At 45.9% G+C, this 12,489-nt stretch overlaps 1 pseudogene; it reads right to left on the minus strand.

Annotated features, from left to right (window-relative positions):
* Positions 1-431: 431 nt before the first annotated feature.
* LOC101834930 lies at positions 432-975 on the minus strand (annotated as a pseudogene).
* Positions 976-12,489: the final 11,514 nt, after the last annotated feature.

The following is a 12,489-nucleotide window of genomic DNA, read 5'->3' on the forward strand; positions in this document are numbered from 1 at the left end:
TTGATAGACTGACAGATGATAGACAGATACACAGTAAATAGATAGGTAGATAGATAGACAGATACACAGGCACGTAGAAGTAGGAGGCTCTTGGAGGCCCCTGTGCTCACAGATAAGCATTAGAAGGAAACCTGGAATGTCAGCACTCAGGTTGTTTCCTCAAGGGAAGGAGTGCAGCACTGTTGTCCATCCAGAAGGCAGGGAGTGGTCGTGTTTTCTAGTCTGGTGACTTTTTCTGGTATCTGTGTTACTGGAGACCACACCAGACTCCCAAAACCCTTATCGTAAGTCTGCTTTTCTCAATCAACCTACAGACCCTGTGTTTGTGTACAGTGTCACATGCTCTCCACAAGGAGTTTCATGGTAGTAATGTCCAATCTTTTTTTTTAGTTTTATAATAGATTTATTTTTAAAGGATAAACACTCAGACAATTTAAATACAAGTCCAACAGAACAGCTGTCAGTCAGCCATGATGCCATCGGGTGTTCTTGGAGTCCTCCTCATGAGGAAGAAAAGTCTGACACTTTATTCATATATGTCCTTCTTATCTGCAATGTAATCTACAATTTCTTGTGGACACATTAACTTCTCTGCATCTATATCAGGAATTTCAAACCCAAATTCGTCTTCCATGGCCATAGTAATCTCCACTTGGTCCAAACTGTCTAATCCCAGGTGCTTCCTAAAATGAGAATTTACTGAGAATTTTTTTGGGTCAATCTTGTCGTAGAGTTTCAAGACTCTGTCCTTGATTCCTTCTAACGTCAAAGAGGGTGTGTCACTGTACTGGTGGCACAAGTGTGTGAGCTTTCCAGGCACCTGTGTGAGCACAGAGACCCGGGCCTCCTCTGGGTTCCTTCAGAGCAGAGAGTGGTGCTGAGGGGCCGGGCCGAGGCCAGTGGGGGAAGCTGGGGCAGCGACGTGAAGGCCGCGGGCAGACGATGAACACAGGTGGAAAGGACACGAGCCGCCATGGCTACGCCTACCCAGAATGCACTGCTGTAATGTCCAATCTTTACTTAGCTTTCTTTGTTCCTCGAGGAGATTTATGCATGCTTTATTGTGCACACAGGACTGACTTAATTATCACCAGGAAAGTTTTCACTGAATTGTGCTGTTCTTAAATATTCCTAAAATAAACTACTCAGGGTCAGACTCCCAAAGTTTGAACCAACATCGCCTACTGAGTAGTGTTCCACAAAACTGTCATTTTGCTTTCCCTTGGATCATTACTCTCCTGGCTGTGCTGGTCACAGAGACCCCCACAGGTAGACAGAAAGAACTGGCTTTCTGTTTAAAAAACAAGTAATACACATTGATCTCCACCAAGGCAGGGAAACATCTGCCATGGTTGGTGATGGCTGAGTCGTGGAGGGTGTTGTCAGTCAGTTAAGGTTGAAGGATGGGGGGCTTAAGTGACAGATGTCCATCCCCTTGTAGTTTTGGAAATTGGAAATCAAGATCTAGTTACAGATGTGGGGATGGGGAGGGTGAGGGGAGGGACTTAGCTTGGGCAATAAGGCTAAAGCGCACAAGCACGGAGACCTGAGTCTGATGCCCGGCACCGGTGTAAAAAGTTGACCGTGGTGGTGTGCCTGGTGGAAGACCCCAGCCCCTGGAAGGCCGAGTCTGAGGATTCCTGGGGCTCACGGGCCAGCCAGCCTAGCTTAACCGGCCGCCCTAGGTCCCAGTTTGAGACCCTAACTCAAGACAGCAGAGTAGATAGTTCCTGGGTAATGACATGTGAGATTGCTCTCCAGCCTCCACATACATATGTACATGTATGTACTGGCCCATACAAAAAACATGCATGTGCACACATATTTATGGGCCCATACACAAAAACATGCATGTGCACAAGGCAGGACGAGGCTGAGGAAAGAGAACTCAAGGCCTGTCTGGGCCACATAATGAGTTCAAGGCCAGACTGGCAACCTGGCAACCAGAGAAGTGAGAGGTAGCCAGAGAAGAAGTTGGAGGAGAGGGAAGTGTGTGTGTGTGTGTGTGTGTGTCCTCTTCTAGAGAAGCCCATGCCCACTCTCATGTATTTACCTCTGAGCAACTCCTTTTCTCTACACCCTCATGTTTAAGCTATGTAAAAATGGCATTAAAGGCCAGAGGGATAGCCGTGGCGCAAAGGTGCCTGCTGCCAAGCCTGAAGACCTGAGTTCAGCCCCTGGACCCACATAGTGGAAGAAGACCGACTCCAGCAAGTTGTCCTTTTACCTCCTCACTCACAAAATCAATAAATTATTCATTTACTTAAAAGTGGGGTGAGGGGGATGGGTTGATTTTGGTAGTGTACACCTATACCCCCAGCACTTAGAAGCTGAGACACGTGACTTGGTAGAGAGCTTGCCTAGAATGGACAATGCCCTAGGTTCAGTGCTCAGTACCACAGAAAGTCAGTCATGGTGACCCACACCTATGTTCCCAGAACTCTGAAGATGAAGGCAGGAGGATCAGAAGTTCAATCAGGGCTAGAGAGATGGCACAGCCATTAAGAGTGCTTGCTGTGGCAGGGAGATGGCTCAGCAGTTAAGAGCACCAGGTGCTCTTCCAGAGGGACCCAGGGTCCATCCCCAGTGCTCACACGGTGGCTACCAATTGGCTGCAATTCCAGTCCCAGGGGAAATCTTATGCCCTCTTCTGGCTGCTGTGGGTACTGCATGCATGTAGTGCACAGACAACACCCATAAACATAAGATAAAAACAAAAGGTACTTTTTTTTTTTAATCAAGGAAGACAGCTGGCTAAGGTGGCATATCCCTTTATCCCAGCACTCAGGAGGCAGAGGCAGGCAAATCTCTGTTAGTTAAAAATCCCGTGTTGTTTACATAGTGAGTTCTAGGACATCCAGAGCTTAGAGAGACCTTGTCTCAAAAAACAAAGAAATTTAAGAAAGAGTGCTGCTCCATCAGCGGACCGGAGTTCAGTTCCAATCACCCATGTCACAAGGCTCGTAACTATCTGTGATTCCAGCTCTAAGGGATCTGATAAAGGAACATGCACATAAACAACACACAAACACACAGACACTTGAATAAAAATTAAAACGGGAACCTGGAGAGACGGTTCAGTAGTTAAAAGCATCTGTTGCTCTTGCAGAGGACACAGGTTTGGTTTCCAGCACACAGATGGCTCACAACTATCTGTAATCGAGTTTCCAGGGCTTCTGATGCCCTTTTCTGGCTTCCATAGGCACCAGGCATGCACAAGGCGCACAGACATTGATGTGGCCAACACACACACAAAATAAACACATCTAAGCCTCCTTCAATCCCAGCTCTCGGGAGGCAGAGACAGGTGGATCTCTGTGAGTTTGAGACCAACCTGGTCTACAAGAGCTTGTTCCAGGGCAGCCTCCAAAGCCACAGAGAAACCCTGACTCGAAAAACCAATAAATAAATAAATAAAGTACAGAAATACATCTAAAAAAGTTCAAAGTTATCTTTGGTTACACTGTAAGTTTGAGATCAGCCTTGGTTACATGAAACACTGTCAGAGAGAGAGAGAGAGAGAGAGAGAGAGAGAGAGAGAGAGAGAGAGAGAGAGAGAGAGAGCCTCTACTGAGAAAAAAAGAGTTGCATTGTAACCAAGTTCAAGTTACAGAGGGAGGTGTCTGCCATCCACAGCAACAGTAAGAGTGTCACAGCCTGGGTCTTCCAGAAGCAGGAGCTAAGACAGAATTGGAAACTGTGGGAGCCCACAGATTTGATTCAGTTCCATCTTGATTTAAGGTCAGAGAGTTCAAACCTATACTTGATCTTCAAGGTCAGATAGCAATGTGTGCTTAACAGATACCTTCATCTTCAAGATCAGATAACAGGATGCTTGATCTTAGGTGTGGTTACTAGATATTTTACTCCTCAAGGCAGGATGTTTAGCAAAGTGTGTGGTTACTGGATGCTTTGAGAATTAAGGAAGTAATCACACTTGTTTGTTCCTTGTATCACAGTAGGAAAGTCTTTGGGTATAAAAGTGCTGCAAAATAAAATTCAGGGCTGTTACAGTGTTCACTGGACGCCCTCCCGACTCTACCCTAGGCTCTTGCCTATTCCTTTCCTCAATCCTCAGTCCCCCTTTTCAGCACATTCAAACAGGTGGGCTGGTTTCTAATGGGGATTGGGCAGACTGGGCTGATGACACACTGGAATGCAAAGGCAGGTCTCAGGAGTCCCCCGCCACCAGCAAGGAACTTTGGAATGAACACTGTACATCAGAGGTGGTTTGGATAGCAAGGCCTCTGTCTCCCAGCAGCACCCTGTACCAGATACTGGACTGTTGGAAGCTGTGGCCCAGGTGCATCCGTCTGTAGATGAAAGGGATCCTATGATAACCAAAAGCTAAATGCAATCTGTTTGGTCATCCCTGCAGCAGGGCCATGATGTTCCCCTTTAGAAAAGGATCCAGCTCACCCATCCCTATCTGACAGAGAGATGGGTATTTACTTTGCATGTATAAAGAACACCAAGAAATCAATATGAACTTCTATGTTACTGAGAATAATAATGACTGCCTAAATCCGAACCTTTTCACACTCCAAACATCAGTGTAGAACAGGGGTCAACAACTTATGCCCTATGGGCCAAGCACATGTTTAAAAGATGTAATGAAAGGTCTGAGAATGTAACTCAGCGGCAGAGAGTTTGCCTAGACTGTGCAACGACCCAGGATCAATGCCCAGCACCACAAAAACAAATGCAGAAAAAGATTTATTGGAACATCAATGAGCCCACCTTTCTCTGAAGGGTTTTCATGGCTGCTTCCATGTTGCAGTAGGGGAAAAAAAAAGCCACAGATATAGACTAGAGTGCGAGCACACAAGCCAGGGTCCTTACTGTTGGAAGGCTGGAGTACAAGGTCTCATGTGTATGGAGCCCAAGTCGGTCTGAAATTTGCTATATAACCCAGACTGGCCTCCTGCCTCGGCCACCCTTGTAGGACCAAACTAAGCAACATAATGAGAAGCCATTGTTTTAAACACACACACACACACACACACACACACACACACACACACACACACACACACCCCAAATCGAGCTGATACCAGTCTTTAATCCAGAACTCTGGAGGCAGAGGCAGATGGATCTTGGTCTACATAGTAAGACCGTGCCTCAAACAACCAAAGAGGAGAGGTAGTGTGAGAGAATTAAGACAGAATAAAGGCAAGAGAGGAGAATAGGATGGCACGCAACATCTTCATATTAAGAAACTAGTCTATCAGGCAGTACCCTGGTTAGCCCAGGGTTCCATAGCCACCTGGTCTGCGCGCAGGTGCAAAGGAGTCTTTAAAAGAAAGACCTCCACCCACGTACACTCTCTTTCCCTCTCTCCTGCTGTTCCTGTGGGGCAGACGGGACTTTTCCTGTCTCCCCCTTCTCTTCCATCCTCTCTCTGTCTCTGTGTCTCTTTACCTCTTTTCTTACTTCTCCTTCAATAAAACTTTCTATCTATATTTAAAAAAGTAGTCTAAATTGAAAATAGCAATCAAGCCTTTGAGATGACATACAGTATGGACTGAAGGGGGCGCCATTGAACTAAGAATCTTGGAAGCTACCCTCATTCCAAAACCTGGCGAAACCCAGCCAAATGGCACCCATTACTATTGGAGGGGGAAGCGGGAATAAGCCCCCCTTTCCCAACCCAAAAGCGACCCCCAATTGATAATTACCCACACAGGAAAAATGTGTTCTCCAACAGAGTCTCACTGGGTATACTTAACCACACTCCAGGGCAGGCCCCAAGCCAAGCAGGAGATGGCCAACACAAAATGAACTTGACATTTTTGGAGGTTTGTTTTGTTTTGTTTTTGTCATAATCCTTTGGGGATTTTTCTTTAACTTTACTTTTATAATTCCAAAGGTCTTGTGTTTTCACGGGATTTCTCTGTGTTTATGTCTGTGTCTAAATGTGTTTCTTTTTTTTTTCCTGTTGTTTTCTAATGAGAGCACGAAAGGGTGTGGGTTTGGATGGGTAGGGAGGAGGGGAGGGTATCCCTCAGGAGTTGGGGGAGGGGGCTGTAATTGGAAATAATGAATGAAAAAAATTATTAAAAAAACGTCAAGGTGGGAAGTGGTGGCCCACGCCTTTATTCCCAGCACCCGGGAGGCAGAGGCAGGCGGATCTCTCTGTGAGTTCGAGGCCAGCCTGGTCTACAAAGGTACACAGAGAAACCCAGTCTTGAGGAGGAAAAAAAAACATAAAAAATGGTGAAATCAGATGAAATAAAAAAAATTCTTCAAGAAAGCAGAAAATGAGACTCAAAATGTCCCTGGTGATGAGTATTTCCACATCCACATTGCCAAAGATTGTGCAACCCACTGCACTGAATTGTCTGCAAACACCTGAGGGCGTGAAAGGGGAGCTGGGTGTGGTAGGCACCTTGAGATACCAGAACTTGGAAGACAAAGCAGGAAAATCAAGAGTTCAAGGTCATCCTCAGCTACACACAGATCCTGGAAACCAGCCTGGGCTACACCAGACCCTGCTGCAAAACCAAACACAAACTCTTGAAGTAGGGCTGGAGACTTTCCGGAGATGACTGGAGAGGACTCAGGGGCTTGAGAGACTGTAATCGGCTTCCGGAGGACCTGGGTTTGGTTCCCAGCCCCAGGCACACACATGCAGGCAAAGCATTCATTCACATAAAGTACAATAAAGAAATTTAAAAAGAAAAACAAAACCTGTAGAAGACAGGTTGGTGGCACATTCCTTTAATCCCAGTACCTGGGAGGCAGAGGCAGATGGACCTCTGTGAGTTTGAAGCCAGTCTGCTCTGCATAGTGAGTTCCAGGAAACTTAGGGTTATGTAGAGAGACTCTACCTCAAAACAAATAAACACACATACACAAAAACCTTTTTTTTTGTTAGTTAGTTTGTTTGTTTTTCAAAATAAGGTTTCTCTGTGTAGCTTTGGAGCCTGTCCTGGCACTCACTCTATACACCAGGCTGGTCTCGAGTGCAGAGATCCGCCTGCCTCTTCCTCCCAAGTGCTGGGATTAAAGGCGTGTAACACCACCACTTGGTCACTAAAAACCTTCTTGAAATTGATTCTCAAAAATTAAAAACAAGGGCTGGAGAGATGGCTCAGAGGTTAAGAGCACTGACTGCTCTTTCAGAGGTCCCGAGTTCAATTTCCAGCACCCACATGGTGGCTCACAGCCCTCTGTAATGAGATCTGGTGCTTTCTGCCTGGCAGGGGCACATGCAAACAGAGTGCTCATATGCATAAAATAAATAAATAAATCTTAAAAAATTAAAAACATCAAGCACCTTCAAACGAAGGGACCACGGGATGCAGTGAAGGAGAAGGAGATAGCTTGAGCTCTGGCTCTTGAGACTCTGGGGCAGGGTGATATGAATTCCAGGCCCATGTGGAGGTAGGTAGACATGGAACTGGAGAAGTAACTGAGAGCCTGCGTATGATTTAAAAGTTTCATGCAGTCAGAAAGAGAGAGAGACAGAGAGAGACTTGGAGTCTGCTTTTGAACCTTAAAGCCTATCCTGGGTGACACACCTCCTCCAACAAGGCCACACCTCCCAATCCTTCCCAAATAGTTCAACTGGGGGCTAACCAAGCATTGTAACATACGAGCCTATGGGGACCATTATGGTTCAAACCACCACAGAGAGGGAAGACTGGCACCTGGAAATAAGAGAGAGGTCTGATCTTAGAGACTGCATGAACCACTGGTACCTGGAGAAATTAAGTCAAAATAACTCCAAAATGCAGCCTCATTCTCACCAACAAGATGAAAAGTCAAGTCGGTGAAGAGCCAGTTATTTCATAAACTTATTAATTAATTTTATGTGTATAAGTGTCTTGCCTGCCTGGATATGTGTATACTATGCATCTCTTGCCCTTGGAGAGCACATTGAAAACCCATGTGCAAGGTTATTATCCCATATCTACAAGACACACTATGTGCAAGGTTATTATTATCCCATGTCTACAAGACACATGTGAAGATTACTATCCTATGTCTAGAATACACACTATGTGCAAGGTTACTATCCAAATGTGCAGAAGACACACTATGTGCAAGGTTACTATACCATGTCTAGAAGACTCACTATGTTCAAGGTTACTATCAAATGTGCAGAAGACACACTATGTGCAAGGTTACTATCCCATGTCTAGAAGGAACACCATGCACAAGGTCATTCATGGCATCACTGTAAGCAATTGTAAAATATCAGAAGGAAAAAATGGTTGTATTCATGTTGGTTTGTTCACAGAAATAAGGGAATGCAACTAAAAGAATCTCTGTACACTTATGAGATAACTTCCGTTGAAAATTTTTGCACTGGTACAGGCTCAGTGGTTAAGAAAGCTATCCTTCAGAGGACTCCAGCTCATTTCCCAGCACCCACATAGAGTGGCTCACAACCACCTGTAACTACAGCTCCAAGGGATCTATCTGACTCTTTCTTCTGGCCTCTGAGGGCACCCGTATGCATATTACTCTTACACACACACACACACACACACACACACACACACACACACACACAGAGGGAGAGAGAGAGAGAGAGAAAGAGAGAGAGAGAGAGAGAGAGAGAGAGAGAGAGAGAGAGAGAGAGAGAGAGAGAGAGAGAGAGAGAGAGAGAGAGAGAGAGAGAGAGAGGAGAGTGGAGATGGAGATGGAGAGAAGGGCCAAGGGACTCATGGCCCAGAGTATATGCTGCCCTTGCAGTATCAGCTAGAGCTCTTTACTGCCTAGCCTTTCTTCTTCCTTTCCTTTCTCAAAGGTTTTGTCGTTGTTGTTAATCTTTTCATTGTGATCCTGATAGAAAAATGTGAAGCAAAGGAAAAGGAATTCCTGGGAAAACTACCAGAGAAGAAACGAAAGACCGTTAGGAGACTGCAGGAGCAAGAGGCTCTAGAGAAGTTTAGCCTCCTGAAGCAAATGCAGAGAGAAGGGGAGAGAGTAGGTGAGAGGTGCTGGAGGAGACAAACATCATCCCAGGCAAGCAGCAGCCCAGCTGCCCTGGGCCTGGGCTGGGCGAAACCAAGAAAGACCAGGACAGAACAGGCCAGACTTCACCACAGCTCCGGGAGTCCAGGCGCCCATGCAGCCACCGCCTTTGCCGTCAGTGGAGATCTCAAAAGAATAAATAAGAATAGAATTCAGAACTGTACAAAGTCTGCTCATTGAAGCTCCCCCTTCTCATCCCCGAACTCCTTCCACCCCATCCACCTACCACAGTGTGGTCCCCAGATGCATTCCCTTCTGAACCCTTCTGCCGCTGCCACTGCCCACATTGGACAGAAGCAGGCCTCTTACTTCCTGTGCTTACATAAAAGCCAACACTCTGCACACACTCTGCACTTTTTTGGAAAATACTACATTGACTGGTTATTTAATGTGTTCAGGAATGGTGGGCAGAGGCACCCAGCCACAGGTATAATGAATAAATTTTGTTGTTTTTCAAGACAGAATTCCTCTGTGTAGACCTGAATGTCCTGGAACTGGCTCTGTAGACCAGGCTGACCTCAAACTCAGAGACCCACCTGCCTCTGCCTCCCAAGTGTTGCCTGGCTCAAAATTGTTTTAAAAGTTGCATACTCTGAGCCAAGAAAAGTGGTGCAAGTCTTTGATTCCAGCATTCACTTGGGAGGCAGAGGTAGAACAGCCAGAACTACATGGTGAGACCCTGTCCAAAACAACAAACCACTTATTTTTCTTTTGGTTTTTAGAGACGGAGTTTCTCTCTAACTTTGGAGCCTATCCTGGCACTCACTCTGTAGACCAGGCTGGCCTCGAACTCACAGAGATCCGCCTGCCTCTGCCTCCCGAGTGCTGGAATTAAAGGCATGTGCCACCAATGCCCGGCTTTAGAAATAACTTCTTACTAGCACTTTATACAAGAAATTTTTTTTTGTTTCTTTTAGGGAAAAATTGGCTTTATGTAAGCTCTCATTAGTCTCCATAAGCCAATGAATATAAAGGGCCTTGATTTTAATACTCCAGGAAGACAGAGACTATTCTAGGTGTCCACACTATGATTGAAGTTTTATTTCTCCCCAGGCTGCAGTTTCCCAGTCCCCTCCCTAATCAGCGAGGCAGAGCCACAGACACAACCTGGGTTACTGACTTTCCTTCTTCCCAAGGGACAGAAACAATAACATTAATAACAGCAACAAAAACAAGGTTTAAATATTTTTTTTTGTTTTTTGAAACAGGATTTCTCTGTATTGTTTTGGAAGCTGTCCTGGAACTCACTCTGTAGACCAGGCCGGCCTCTAACTCACAGAGATCCACCTGCCTCTGCCTCCCGAGTGCTGGGATTAAAGGCGTGTGCCACCAACGCCCAGCTAAGGTTTAAATAATTTGATAGGACAAATAATTCAAGCCACTTGTACAAGCTCTTGGAAGATCTTTGTGAGTTTCAGGTCAGCTTGGTTACATAGTGAAACTCTGTCTTGGGGAAAAAAACTTGTTAGAACTGTTGTGCCCAAGTTGCAAAGTCCCCAGAGACCACCAGGAAGACAGACCCACTAAACTGCAAAAGCAAGGTTTAATGATTGTTCATCCACCCATGACAGGGACCCCGTCTGGCTAGCTGTTGCAGCAGCCTCCGGAGGGACTGAAGTTCCCTGCCTACTGCTAGGCTTTTTTTGGGGGGGGGTTTAGAAACAGGGTTTCTCTGTATTATTTTGGAGGTTGGCCTGGAACTCACTCTGTAGACCAGGCTGGCCTCGAACTCACAGAGATCCGCCTGCCTCTGCCTCCACAGTGCTGGGATTAAAGTCGTGTGCCATCACAGCCCGGCTTCAACATTTTCTTGTTACCATTTTAAATGGGACACTTGTCACTCCTACGAGTGAATTAATATCCATAAATACCTAGAATTCCTTTGTGTGCCTCCCCTTTGGGTTTTTTCGAGACTGGGTTTCTCTGTAGTTTTGTAGAACAGGTTGGCCTCAGACTCAGTGATTCATCTGCCTCTGCCTCCTGAGTGCTAGGATTAAAGGTGTGGGCCGCCGCTGTCGCTGCCGCCGCCACCACCACAGCGACACCACCACAACACATTCCTTTGCATGTTTTAGAACTTCATAGGCCAAGGTGGTGGTGCAGACCTTTAGTCCCAGCACTCAGGAGGCAGAGTAAGGTGGAGCTCTGTGATTTTGAGGCCAGTCTACAGAGTGAGTTCCAGGACAGCCAGGACTACATAGCAAGACCTTGTCTCAAACAACAATAAATAATAACTTTCCCTAAATGATATCTCAGGGCCTGAACACCTTTGCAGCTTCTGTTCTTTGAGTTTATGTGTTTAACATCTTTTTTTTCGTGGATCTGAAGATTAAACCCATTGATTTGAATCAGAGTGGGGTCTGGCCCACCTTTAATCCCAGCTCTCAGGAGGCAGAGGCAGGCAGATCTCTGTGAGTTAAAGGCCAGCCTGGTTTACAGAGTGCCAGGACAGCCTCCAAAGCTACAGAGAAACCCTGACTCGAAAAACAAAACAAAAACAAAAACGTGGTTTGTTGTTTTAGATAGGGTCCCACCATGTAGTTCTGGCTGTCCTACCTCTGTCCTATCCTCTGTGAGTTTCAGGTCAGATTGGGTTACATAGTGAAACTCTGTCTTGGGGGAAAAATTTGTTAGAACCTGGTGGCATATGCCTTTGATCTCAGCCCTCAGGAGGCAGAGGCCAGTCTGGTCTACAGAGAGAGTTCCAGAACAACTAAAGTTACTCACAGAAACCCTGATTTAGAAAAAAAAACCCAAACCCAACAAAACAAAACAGGGTGGGCAGTGGTGGCACACACCTTTAATCCCAGTACTTGGTAGCAGGCAGATCTCCAATTTCTGAGACAGCCTAGTCTATAGAGCAAGCGCCAGGACAGCCAGAGCTACACAGAGAAACCCTTTATTGAAAAAAACAAACAAAAACCTGAACAGGGCTAGTAAGGAAAAATTGACTTTAAATTTCCTGTCTTATTGGTTCATTTCACTGATCACTCTCACACCTGGGCTCAAGTGTGTCCTGAGCCCTCTCTCTCCCTGTTCAAATCCCCAGTGAATTTATCCTTGAGGCTTCAAGTCTGAAATCTACCATTCCACCCAGATTTACTTTCTAGGCTTCTAGCCAATCCCCAACTGGATGCTGCATAGACAACCAGAACATCCTGTCCAAATAAGGAACCCATCCCCACAGAGCACCACCCTGTTAGTGTTCCCATTAAAGGGAAGGGCATTCCCAAGGACTTGGGGACATCCTTGTCGCAGCATCAACCCAGTGAAGCACTAACTTTGGCTCATGCTGTTTTAGAGTGACACACACACACACACACACACACACACACACACACACACACACACACACAGTTTTGTTTTGCTCCAATCTGTCAGAGGTCCTGTGGAAATAGCTAGGTTTTATTCTGTAGCTCACTTGTGTTTGCTTGTTTTTTTGGGGGGCAGAGACTTACCATTTAGCCTACACTGTTTCCACACTCAGGATCCTCATGTCTCTAC

This window comes from Mesocricetus auratus, unplaced genomic scaffold, assembly GCF_017639785.1.
Source record: "Mesocricetus auratus isolate SY011 unplaced genomic scaffold, BCM_Maur_2.0 Super-Scaffold_100014, whole genome shotgun sequence".
In the NCBI taxonomy this organism is placed as follows: Eukaryota; Metazoa; Chordata; class Mammalia; order Rodentia; family Cricetidae; genus Mesocricetus; species Mesocricetus auratus.